General features: G+C 39.3%; 1 protein-coding gene across 3 annotated transcripts in view; it reads right to left on the bottom strand.

Moving 5' to 3' along the window:
• TUNAR (TCL1 upstream neural differentiation-associated RNA) overlaps positions 1-13,323 on the bottom strand; it is a 92,833-nt gene that overhangs the window by 29,864 nt on the left and 49,646 nt on the right. The window contains exon 1 of one of the 3 annotated variants that reach the window (XM_059850253.1): positions 7,311-7,595. The exons of the other annotated variants lie outside the window; for them this stretch is intronic. The gene's annotated coding sequence lies outside the window, so the exon portion shown is untranslated. Of the gene's footprint in view, positions 1-7,310; positions 7,596-13,323 lie in introns of those variants that run through there. 3 annotated transcript variants of the gene reach the window in all.

Here is a 13,323-nt window from a genome sequence, read left to right as displayed (position 1 = left end):
ACTGGCAGGACTCAGGAGAGCAGCCTGACCTCACCCTGACAGTAATGCCCCTCTGCAGCCCTGCTTGGGGGGCCTGGGCCATGGGGCCACGAGAAACCCAACCACCTGTGTCGACATGTAGGTGAATCAGGGTGGTGCAGCCATCTTCTGAAAAGCAAAAATCATCTGCAAGATGCTAAAATGACAAGAAAGTCCACGATTATCACAGAAACATAGAATATCCAGAATAGGAAGGGATCCACAGGGATCATCAAAGTCCATCTCCTGGCCCTGAACAGGACATCCTCAAGAATCCCACCATGTGCCTGAGAACCTTGTCCAAATGCTTCTTGAACTCTGTCAGGCTGGTGCTGTGACCACTATTCTGGGGACCCTGTTCCAGTGTCCAGCCACCCTCTGGGTGAAGAACTTCTTCCTAATATCCAATCTAAACCTCCTCTGACACAGCTTCATGTCATTTGCTCTGCTCTTATGTGAGTTTCTAGTTGAACACGTGGCCACTTAAACTCTGTTCCTGCAGTAACAGTAGCTATTGCTTATTCCTGACCTCTTTATCATGTTGAACTTCAGACAGAGCAGACACTTGTCTGGCTGAAAGGGTGCACCGTAAACCAGAACAACCATGAAGAGGAATTGTCTAGGTGTCTTGGACACTGGTTGTGATACAAAAGGGATGCCTCTGACAAAACCTTATAAGTGCTTTAACTAATACATTTGAGTTCCATGGAAGAACAATAAAGAGGCAATTTAGTTTTGGTCCACAAAAGAGATGGGATAACTGAGTAACTGGAGCTGGCTCAAAGGGGTTTCTCCTAAATTGTCTCTACTGATGGCCCAGTAGGAGCAACACAGAGGATTTCTGCAAGGTTGAAGCCAAGGGATTCGACCCTGCAATTTGTGGCACTCTCTTCTATAGCTCTAGAGTCTGAAAGAACTCCCCAAAACACCACAGTGTCTGAAAGAGGACATTTCCCTTGTGGTGTATAAAACCTTAGTCAGATCGTGGCATTTTTTCAGCACTGACTAAGCTGTCTTTCTGTTGCACAGGTAAGATGTAAGAAATGAAAAGACCTCAAGGTTTATCTCCCTGTGACCTGGCAGAAAGTACAACGCTAGATCTTGGCCAAACTGCTCACGCACGATTACCGTCAAAGATCTGAGCCAGGTCAGCTCTTTATTCAGTTATAGTGATAGGATGAGTTAAAGGGCAAGGCCCTGAGAACTGCCTTAGCTTGCAGTCACAGAGCAGAATTATTGAATTCTCCCCTTGACAAACTCTAAGCTGTATCTAGTAAGCCCTATCTAAGTGGCAAACACCAGGTCTTGAAAAGGGACAGGTTATCTTAAAGAAGAGAGTAACTTTTCTGACAATAGCTTTGTTGCACCACACTGCGTTCATGCTTTATAAAGAAAGATCTACAGTTTAGCCTCATTTTCTTAGCAAAGCCAGATGCTTCACACATATTCAGAGCTCAGGAAACCATGAGATCCTGTTAACAGAACTGCTGTATGAAGCAGATTACAGAACATATTCAGTTCATCCAATATGTTTATTGATATGAGCATATACTGGGAATTCTTTATTCCCCAAGTACAACATCCAGAGAAATATGGGAACATTTAGACTAAGGGAACAAAGAGAGGTGGAGAGACTTCAAAAATTCTTGCAAAGGAATTATTAAGTCTATATGAATGGATTTCACCAAACACATAGTAAAGAAAGATTTCTTTCAGCATGATAAGTTGTTGTTGTTTTATCTTTCCACTAATACTCATTTACATTCATGCTGGTGCCTGCTTTTATCCCCAACAGTACAATCTTTAAAAAGTGTGACAACAAAGTATTAATACCTTAATGTGCTTTTTTTTGTACTTTATTTGTTACAAAGCAGAATACCATACAATGTTGAAGTTCTTTGTAGTGGAGAAAATATCATTAGAAGTTTTGGGGAAGGGCAGTTTGAAGGGCAAAACAATAAAACAAAACAACCATAGAAAGAAAGAAACTCAACAACAGGTGATTTCAAAATGAAAGCAAACTAGTGTGTAAGAAGGAGCTATCAGATTATTTAAAAAATTAGAAGAGGTAGGTTTGGAGATGTCAACATTTGTGCAACTTTTTAGTGTTTATTTTTTTAGAGAATGCAAGGCTGCTTAGATAAAATTCAGTATCTTACAGAAAGCAAGTACAGTATCCCTCTTTCACTTACACAAGACTTGAATTTAATCTCATAAAAATGCTTTTTATTATTCATTGAAAAAGCTGACTAATGCATATGTTCTATTCCTATTCCATTTTTATGTGTCTTTTCTCTGCTCACCTTTATATCCTTTCAATAGCAGCATTATCCTCTCTGAGAAAATAGGTGTCCTGTGAGCCTAAGGACCAGAGCAAGCTAGGACTGAGTCAGCCCTCATTCCCTGAGGGGATGGTGCAGCTGGTGTCCCATCAAAACCTGGCAGCACTCTCCATGGCAAAGCCCTTGATCCAGACAGGACCCCTGCTGCAGGATCTTGGGCACCAAAGTAACGGGGACATGAAACAAATCATGTCACTGGGCTGGACAGAGCCCATTTCTGATCTTAGACTCTACTGCCAGGACCTGATAGTGAGAGAGAGTCCCCAGGGAGACAAATGGGAAGAAAGAAGACACTTCTGTTGATGTGTTCTAGTCCAGGGTGTAGGTTAAGGGCAAAGTGGAAAGGTGGCATTTGAAAAAGGCAAGTGAGTGCTGCAGCAAGCACAATGTGGTGGCTGAGGCCAGGGAAACAGTGCCTTTCTCTGGAGTGAGTGGATGCCTGTGCTGCAGGGACAGAGGGCACTCAGGGTGGATGGGCTCCTTACTGTGCTGGGTAATTACTCTCCTCTGCCCTGAATCACAGCAGAGGCCCCTGGCGACTCGGGAGATGGGGCCACAGACTGTCAGACATTGAAGAATTTGAAGCAGAAAAATCTCTGGAGAATTCTCCCTGCAAGCCAGGAGCAGGGAAGACCAGAGAGCTGGAAGCAGAAGTGCACCAGCCTTGCTCTTTGTGTGCTCAGACTGCTTCTGCAGTGGCTGTCAGCAGCAGGTGCCTTCCACAGCACAGTGCAGAGGCCACCAAGGGACACAGAAAACCTCCTCCCCAGCTGACCCAGCTGCCTGCCACAGCACGGTCCAGACATTGAAAACAGATGAAACAGCTTGCTTCCCAAAACATTAGCCTTCCTCACAACCACAGCTTAATACTAGGAAAACCATCATTTTACTCCTTGCTAGCCACACCTTTCCAGAATCTGTGATTTGAGAAGTGAATCAGGTTTTTAAATGAAGTACTGTATGTAAAAGATACAGTAATTTTAACAGAAATACAAAGATGTGCCCAGATAATGAAAATTATTTAACATATGAAATAAAAGGTATATTCAATAATTAACCAAATTTTTATTAGAAACTGGTGAAAATTATTTACAAATAAGTGTTCTGGGCATGTTTATCATTTTGACCTTTCAAGATCCTGTGTCACATTTGCTATTCAGTCAATTACAGCACAAACAACTGAATTGATTTCTTGCCTTTTTAGTTTAAATGCCATAATACATGCAAGAGAGTCTGAGCTTCAGTGAGTGTATTTCCAGGTCATCACCAATTAATTGAAAATCTAACCACAAGAAATAGACCTTTATTAAAAAAAAAAAATCCAAAGCATCACAGAGGATATACACATAGTTTCATCTATCTGCAGAATATTTAGCATTCCTAAACCCTATTTTTTAACATATTTTAAATATATTATTAGTTTAATAAGTATTTTCCATATTCTATATGGCAACTGGTCTCTTTCTTTTCTGTTTTCCATCAATGCAAATCAGACTAAGATACCAGAGTTGTCAAAAACTTACAACACTAAGAAAATCATATGTGGTAAATAAATGGTAAGTAAAGCCAGTAAAATGGAAAACAGTTATGATTTGTTATTCTCTTTCTTTTTAAATAAATGCTGCTTTACTACGACTTAACTGCCAACTGACTAAAGAATGATAAAAGGTTACAGCGTGTGTTTGATAATTGCTGGGTTTGTTCATACTTTCACAAGCTAGTCTGAAATAAATATTAGTGGATCTGACTTGTATTTCATTTAAGGAAAAGTAAACCTTTTACATTCACTGATTTCAATGAAATCACCCTTAATTTCCATCAGTGTAGCAAGTATAATCGATTGCAGTACTAATTTTTGTTCATTGCAGAGTTAGCTTCAGTTTGAATTTATGTACCAGTAACACAGCACTGCTTCCTTACATCACCCTAGCTCTAAAAATAACACTTCAATACTGCTGTATCAAAAATGTATGCACAAAAAATGTGACTACCTGGCTAGTAGCACAGCCATTTTCATTGCAGAAAACACCAAGCATCTTTGTTTCCTTAGAAAAAGAAAATCTGTTTTGAAATTACCTTCTTAGCATACAAATGAAATATAAATGAGTGATTTCAACCCATTTAAAAACTGATATCTTGAGCCAGACTTCCATTTTATACATACAATATGCAGTGGCAGTTGTATTTTTTGGGGGAAATAATTGATATTGAACACAAGCTAGATGTCAAAATAGAGAGTTTTATCCTAATCCTCTGAAACAGGTAGAAAAACGCTCCCTGATTTCTATGGGAAGATGACTGAGCTGTGTTCTTAGGAGACTACTCCAGTCTCAGACAGAAACTGCTTAGCCTGTTGCACCAAACTGAGGCAGCCTTGCCCCTCTGAAGCTGCTAAAATGGACTAGTTCTGTGCTCACATTGAAGCACTCCAGAAGACAAGCACTGTGTTCTGAGAGGTGATGATGTGTTTGCAGTGTCTGTGCTCAAAGCGGAATCTCATTAGAAAAACAGAAATCTTGCTGGAGAGCGGTGTAGTAAGATAGGACATGCAATGCATGAATTCATTGAATCCCAAGGGTGATCATCTGCCTGAAATTCTTCTCTAGATAAGCATGTTCACACATGGTAAAAAAAGCTCTCAAGCAGCAACAGTTATTACTGCTTAATAAATATTCACATTATTTCTCAACAGGCAATATACCCACTGGGCAAAAAAAATAATAGTATGCTAATGAAGGATTAGACAGACACGGGCTAAATTAGTCTTACTACAGTTCTGTTAAGCTTTTGGGTGTGTATTACATGACATTACTATTTAATACCATAGAACAAAAATTTCTCTCTGTCTCTCCCCTCTTTTTTTTTTAAATTTTTTCCTCTTTCTTCTTTTTCTTTATCGTTTGTTTGGTTTTGGTTTTTTTCCCCTTTAGCAAAAGAAGTATAGGTTTCCTTTCCTGGGTTAACTTCCAAGCATTAAGAAAAGTAACATAACCTGAATATTTATGATTCACACCTAAACCTCTTAATTGCTACACACAGGATGCTGCTAGAATTAATGTAGCATAGCAGCCAAAGTAGTCCTGAACATTATTCAATACTCCAAAGTACAGAGTATGGGTGTTGTCATGATACTGCACAGTATTTGAATAAATGTACCTTGAGGAATGTGACAGAAGCCAGATTTAAGCAACTGCTGGCATTTCTATTCTGAATCCAGCTGATCTCCAGAATACCAGTATTCTGACTGGTAAAACCTCTCCAATGCCTGCTCATTCTTTGCTTCATAGAAGACTCAGAAGCTGGTTTGGTTTTCTTTTAGCCATTAGCAGAGGCGTCTTTGTAAGGATCCTTCTGGTGAAAATTATTTGGAACAGCTCCGAAAGTCTATCAAGTTTAACAGAGAATGCCCCTTAGCTGGTAGGGGAAAAATCTCCATCAGCAATCCTCTGCCAGGATTTTTCAAGTCCTTCCTAAACAGTCACTCCATTGATTGGTATTTTTAAAGCCTTACTGCTGAATAAGGTCCTGATATTCAGAAGGATTTCACAGAGTTAAATGATACCAGCAAAATACACAAATATAGATCCACAAGGTACTCTGAGCTACCTCCTCTTTAAAAAAAAAAAGCAAGCAAAAATCCAGCAAAACAAGACAAATCAAAACCAACCTGAACATGTTAACTCTTTATGATATATCTGTTTCTTAAATATCCCAATTGCTTTCAGGCTTTTCCTTGGAGCTGATCTCTGTTTAATTAATTAATCACAGTATTTGCACATCTTCAATGCTTTGTTTTAATGTCTCACTCCCTTCTGTGGATTTCTCAGCTGTGAGATTTTAATGAGAGCCATTTCTCATGTTTTTATGCAGAATTATTATACGGAGGAGGAAGTGATAATAACTCAGTCTTCTCTTAATTACACTTCTAATTATTCTTAGAAGTTTATTTATAATTGTGTCTGCCAGCAGGATTTGTTTCAATTATCATAGCCAGATTGGAAATGGAGCTTAAATGAATTCTTTCTGTAAACAACCATATTTTAATACAAGCAAACAAGTATAAATATTTATTTTTAACTCAAAATTCTTCCTTCTTTGATAGTCATTCTTATAAACAAAAATCTTAGAGACTCGTAAAATTTTTGCCCTTCAATACTAATAATACATAAGGTAGCAAATGTTCTCAGAGGACAAAAAAAAAAAAACTTAATTAAGACAAAACCAATTTATGGTCAAAGAGTCTTTTTTCTTTCCGTAAATAGTAATAAGGGCTTTTATGTTAAAAGTCTTCAGATAGGAAGCCTCACCTCTAGAGGCACAGCAATGCCATTACTCAAAGAGAATAAGTGTTCTTTCAAGGGTGACTGGGAAAGAAATATCTATTTTTGATGCTGTTAGATTCCTGCTTGCAAGACAGGAAACCCCTTGTTTACCACAGTATTTCTACAATAATGCAGACCTCCTCTGAAAAGTAAGCTGCCCAAAGATCTCAGATCAGGAAATCCTGTTTTCAGGGAGAAACTGTTCAACAAAAATCATCTTTAGAAAGTACAATCCTATACATATTACCTCATGTTTCATATGAAATAACATTATTTTAACCACAGTAATCAATCTAGAAGTAATCATAGAGATTTAAAAATGGATATTTCAGTATGCACAGACGGTTGATATACACATTCTCTTTCAATAGTATTAAATGTATAAAAGTTAGGGATTAATTTGGAGTGAGATTCACATCTTGGCTATGGAAAGAAACAATAGCTATTGTTAGGTAATGGATTTGTAAGCCGACAGACAGAAAATGACAATGTGCTATACTGCTTGTTGACAACCCAGAGACAAACAGCCTGCCTTCATATCAAACACATTACCCTTCAACACCGGTCCCCTGCAAGCCCCTGCTCCCTCAGCAAAACGAGCACGGGAGGAGAAGCCTGTGAGACTTACCTGTTTGCCTTCAGAAGATGAAGAAGTTTAAAGCATCAAAGTTCTTGTGACAATCAGCCACTAGCACTTAGCTTATGTGGAAATAATTACATTCTTCCATCTTTTAGCTTTCTCAGTAAGTGAAAGCTGGTGATGGATGCCAGCAGCCTTGTTAAAATATCACTGTAATCCGTTCAAGCTCAGGAGATTGCTTAGAAAACCAAGTCATACACATGCAGTGTCTCTAGCTTCACAAGCAGCTCAGCATTTTCCAAGTGTGCACACGTCTTCCTTTTCCAGTACTGTACTTCACAGAGCACTCGACCTATCTTCATTTGGGTAAGAGAACACAGTTGTTGAAAGTAAATCCTACGTGAACAGAAGAGTTCTGTGGGTTTGTTTTCTCACATCAAATAGGTATTATTTTAGGAAAGGAGACACCCTTTATGGTTTTGGTTGCTGCTGTTCCCTTATCAAGAAAAAAAGAAAGGATAAAAAAAGCTTCAAATAGAAAAGCAAGAAGCAAAGAAGAGGATACAGCAGTTCAAGAAGCAGCAGGCAAGGATGGGTGTCTTGTGATTGCTTTGAGTTAATACTCCTCAGGGGGAGTTGAAAAAAGCACAAATACAGCAAAATCTGTCTTACAGAGTAAAAATCTGTTGTATAAGCCAGTCTCTGGCAAAGTAAAACAGCATGTGCATTTACTCCATTAATTTCTAGCATGCCAGAGTGCAGAAGAAATTGGTAGCTTTCTGTTTACTAACAGCAAACAGGTAGGAAGGAGGAAAGGAAATTCAGTATGCACAACTTCTCTAATTGTTTCTGCTCTCCTGAGAAATGTATCAGATCTATTGTGAAAGCAGTATTTATCAGTACTGCAGAACATTTTATCATTATCAATATTTTCTGGAGCATATATGGAGAATGAACAATTAAGAGTGCTGCATCCCCTAGATGCAAACAGCATGTTTGTGACTGGTCTCCCAGTAGCTTAAATGTAACAGGTCTTTGGGCTCTCTGGAAAATATGAATATGAAGGACAAGAATCATAAGCACTGAACACTTTGGAGTAACTGACCCAATTACTGGCACCAAGTGATGGGAACTTCAGCCTAAAAACCTTAATTCAAATCTCCCTGAAGCCCATTAAATTAGATTTTGAGAGGCTGTGGATGAGGACCTTTGCCAGCTGGCTCCTCTGTCCCTGGGCATCAAAACACAGCTAGATCACAAAACCACCAAAAACAACTTGGAAGGAGCTGGTTGAAACCCTGCTCTGACCTGAAGTTGTCCTGGATGTGACAGTGTGATGCTGGGTCTGAATCTGCTCAGATAATATATGCAGCACAAACACATGCCTGTTCCCTTCAGGGCCAAAAAGAAAACAGTCCATTTATTTGTATGATGAGCCCAGTCACAAACCAAAATGCCACTGAGCCAAAAGCTATTCAAGCAGAAAACAAAGAAACTCCTCAGCTGCATGAATTTGCTGTCCAGCCGTCACCTTTCATACTTTCCACCCATACTACCCACCTGCAGTGCCCCCAAATCTTGCAGAACACAGCATTCTTGACTTTAATGCTTTCTAGTTATTAACCCAGCTATACTTGGGGTCATTTTTCCCCTTAGCAGAGCTTGATCTAGCCCTTTCCAATCAGTGAAAACATCATATTTTGAAAAAAACAATTATCTCCTGTTTCCATTGCACCTTGTTGTTAGAGAGGTTGGAGTCAAAGTGCTATACACTGAAAATATGGGGAAAAAGAAACAGAGCCATGTTTCATATTAAGCTCTGAGGAACTGCACATGCCAGACACAGCAAATATCACATCCTTGGCACAGAAAAAATCACTGATATAGCTCAGGGCTTTGCCTCAAAATGCTGTAGCACTTAGTTTGTGTATTCCTTTCTTTTCCCTAGTCACAATTCTGCATTTTGCTGCAATCTGAGTATTCTAGGCTTACATGCTCATGGAAAACTGCATTCCATTTGAGGGAGCTTTGGGGGCTCATCCTGTAGGAGAAGCATTTGCTCTTATGTCCCTGAGCATTAGATATGTTGACTACTCTCTCTCTGTATCTGATGCCCAAGTGGAAGGCAAAAACTCTCTAGATGCACAGCAACCCCACTGACTCTGGAATAGCCACAGATAGGAAGCTGAAAACAGAGTTTTCTGAGCACTGAAGAGAAAATCCCAGCCCACGGCCCAGTCCAGCAACTTTCAGTGACATCTTGAGTTGTATCAACTCCATTCAGACCCTACTGGGTCCCTAAGAAAACTACCTCTTCCTTGTCAGCTTTGCAATTTGGTGAGCTGTGTGAGCCATCTCGCTGGCACAGGGCTGCTTTCCAGAGCACCACATGCAGCACCCCTGAGATGAAAAGGCAGCACTTGCATAATCTAAGTCAGCACATGCAAGCAAAGTGCACTTCCACCCACAGAGAAGCTGCCACTGGTGCAGCACACAGTGCTCTGTGCACACCAGCATACTCTGGCCTGAAACTACAGATGAGGGGCCACACCAGCACTGTCACTGCAATAAAGCCTCTGCTGTTATATGGCAGAAATCTAAATCACCTCCTCTTTTCAACTCACATTTGACTTCTAAATATGCTGGCAATGCATTGTGTATTTTTAGCATGCCCAGGGTACCTATTTTGGGTTACCAGCCTGAGTAATCATTGAAGAGGTCTGGTGTTGAATGAACCTTTGAAAGACTGGTGCATTTAAACATTGGGCAATAGGAGAAGAAAAAAATTAGAAAGACAGATATAAGATATCAGTAGCTTCTTCCAGAAACAGAGGTCAGTGGCCATGAAATTTGTCACTATCTTGTTAAGCATCAAGAACTTCAATGTTTTGACACTACAAAGTGCACCTGCCTCTGGAAATTATTTTGAATGTCTGAATTATCCCTCTTCCATCAGATACAATAATCTTTGTACAAAAATATTTGCCTTATATTCTGTACAAAATACTTCCAGCACTCAAAGATACATTTTGGGAATAGAGGTCAACGTGTGTATGTCCCAAAGGTAGGATATTAATAACACTGGAAGATCCATAGTTTTCCATAAGACATGGCCTTTCAGCTACTGACTGTGAAAAATTGAATTTGTTCCAAGGGTTGTTTTTGCATAGGAAGGTGACACTACCCTTGCAGAGGACTTATGGGTATTCCTCTCTCGTCCTGGGAGAGTCTGACTGTCCCAGGAAGGACTCTGACCATCTTTAGTGCTTTATGAAGGTCAGAAGGATCAGTAAGGGTGTACAAGGACCTCAAGGAGCCAGGGTCCTAACAAGCATAATATAATGCTGTATTGTGTCATCTAGATTTTCTTACATACTATTCTAGCATGAAAAAAGCCTTGGACAGACTGGGATCAATTAATTTTATGAAATACATGCATTTCCCCAAGCACAAAAGACCTCCAAATATTCTTTTTCTTTGTATCCTGCTCAGAGAATCCTCATCAAAGCAATTCTTTCTCTGTTTCTTAGCAAGTTGTTTTCATTAAATAGTATATCCTGCACTATTTCCTTGGTGAAATATAATCAAAATGTGAAACAGTCCCAAGACCAAAAAGAAAATACTAAAAAAACATAGCTACTAAAAGTTAGCACTGTCCAGGGTGCAAAGCCTTGAGAGAAAGAGCAATAAACAAGAAACACAAAGATAAACAGAGGTGAAAATTGGTGTCTTTAACAATAACATTACTTTTATTTCTAGCCAGAAACATAAATCCTGATGCACTCTGTGCATATCCATATTCATATCTGGAATAAATTTATTTGTGCTTAAAGAACAAGTCCCAGTTCATGAGATTGAGGAATCTGAGTCTACAGCTCAAGATTCAGTTGTGCCTTAAGTTCAGCCATATTTTAAAATAAAAATCTGTGATCACTTCTACTTGTAGCTGCAGCAGCAAGAAAATAGAGAACTGTGTTTAATTTTGATTAAGCTCAAACAGTTCTTTTATCTCAGATATGAAATCAGTTCAAACACTGCAGAGCTGGACATGCTGCCATTGGGCTATCTGGTGCTCCCTGTAAAAGAGCAGAACCTGTATTTAAACATGTCCATGTCATGCCAACACATGGCTCAACATGAATCTAAAATGACAAACAGCTTTTTATTTATTGCCCTGTGCTCAGTGTAAGTGCCTAAATATGAGAAAGTGCCAAGCTTGAGAAAGAGGCAGAATTTTCTTCATAGTTCAGAAACAGAAACCCTTTATTAAAGGAAAATTATTCTGGTCTTTCTGCTGCTTTAAGAGAAGGTTACAACACACTCCTTTCAGCCACCATGCATGTGATGGATGGGGGAATACTGTAATAAACTGCCAGGATATATCAATATAATGCCATTTTTTCCCTCAGACTTTCATGAACTCTATAGGGTCCACTCTGAAGTGAGCCAGGTCCATTAGCCCTTGAAAAAAAATGTTCTAAACTGCTCAATCACCCCTCAGAACCCCAAAACCAAAAGATAAATTACAAAATGGAGGTGAAATAGAAAGAGGATGATTGAAGGCCAAATCAAGGATAAAACTAGTTGAAGAAAGGCTAAGGGCAGGGCTAAAAAATGACATGTTGGGGAAAAAACGATCTGTGGGAAGAGAGTTAGAGGTATTGGTTGAGGAGGCAAATGTATGACAGCATTGAAACTCATGTCAAAAGGAGAAAGGTGTGAAGCAAACAGCCTGGGACCCTGAATTCAGGTAAGAAGGCAGAAGATACCCCAAACTGCAACTTGATCATGTCATGGAATTAACTGCCCAGCTCAAATTCTCTTCTGGTCCAATTCCTGGCAAAAATTGGGGGGAAAAAAAAGGGTGAGATTTATTTTAATTTGATTGTTCATCTTTTTAAACAGTTTTAGCCTGTCTTTCTGCACTAAGATTTCATTAAGATTTCTTACTGAGGGCAATTCTTTCAGTTCTGTGTTTGCTACATGCCATAGAGGCACCTGGGATCTGGATATCTAGAACCAAACTACTTTCTCACCAAGGACTGGGTCGAGTTCTTGAAATCTGAGCTGGAGCAGTTTCAGAAAATACTGCTTCACCCTTTCAATGCCATTTTCAAATGATAAGTGACCATCACCAAGCTGCCAGAGGAGCTGTTTAAGCTATGTAGTTCTGCACTGCATTGGTAGGTATTAGCTATGACCTTGTGGATGGTTACGCTGTCTCCTCTGACCAGAATGGCAATTTCCAGCTCAAAAGTATGCAAAAGTTGAGAGTGCTAGCCTTTAACTCCTTTTGACTCCCCAGTCCACACCAGTTTATATTTTTCCTGGCTTCATTTTTAATAACATGCATTGTTTTCTACCAGGTACTGCTCATCCAGTGAGTGTAAGAGATGTCCAACTAGAATCACAAAGGGATCACAACCATGGATGTAATGGCAACAAGTGGGGGACTATTATATTTTACAAATATAAGCTTATAGGTTAATTCAGGTAGGAAGGAATCTCAGGAGGTCATCTAGTGAATGTCTGACTCTGACCTAGTTTCTCTTGCTTATCAGAAGTACCCAACTTGTTCCCAAGCTTAGCTGTAAGAGATTTTTACTTTTGCACCTCTTGAACAGATGGGAAAGACTTTGCTTTATTTCCTCTCATTGTTTTCTATGATTGCATTCCTTCAGGAAAAGACAATGCTTATTATGAAGGTATTACAATCATTCTCACTGCATGCTAGACTGTTTATAAAACAAAAATTAAATGAACCACAGATATCTTACATCAGTTTCTCTCTTGATTCATGCATTGCATGATATAAATTTTTGGGGTTGTAAAGAAAAGATCACATATGGAAGATTCAGCCCAGTCATCCATTCATACAACATTTGCATTATAGAGCACCTGTGACCACTTCTTTCTCCAGGGCACTTCACAGAGTATGTGCAGTGATATTTTTTAACTTTGAACAAAAAGAATGTTTGCATCCCATGTGACTCATTAACTCGACAGAGCCATAAAATATCAATCAAGCTACATGTAAAGAGGACTGTAATAGCACAATGAG

This window comes from Haemorhous mexicanus, chromosome 6, assembly GCF_027477595.1.
Source record: "Haemorhous mexicanus isolate bHaeMex1 chromosome 6, bHaeMex1.pri, whole genome shotgun sequence".
Classification (NCBI taxonomy): domain Eukaryota; kingdom Metazoa; phylum Chordata; class Aves; order Passeriformes; family Fringillidae; genus Haemorhous; species Haemorhous mexicanus.
Note: the sequence above shows the minus strand (reverse complement) of the source record. Positions and strands in the feature narration are given on the sequence as shown.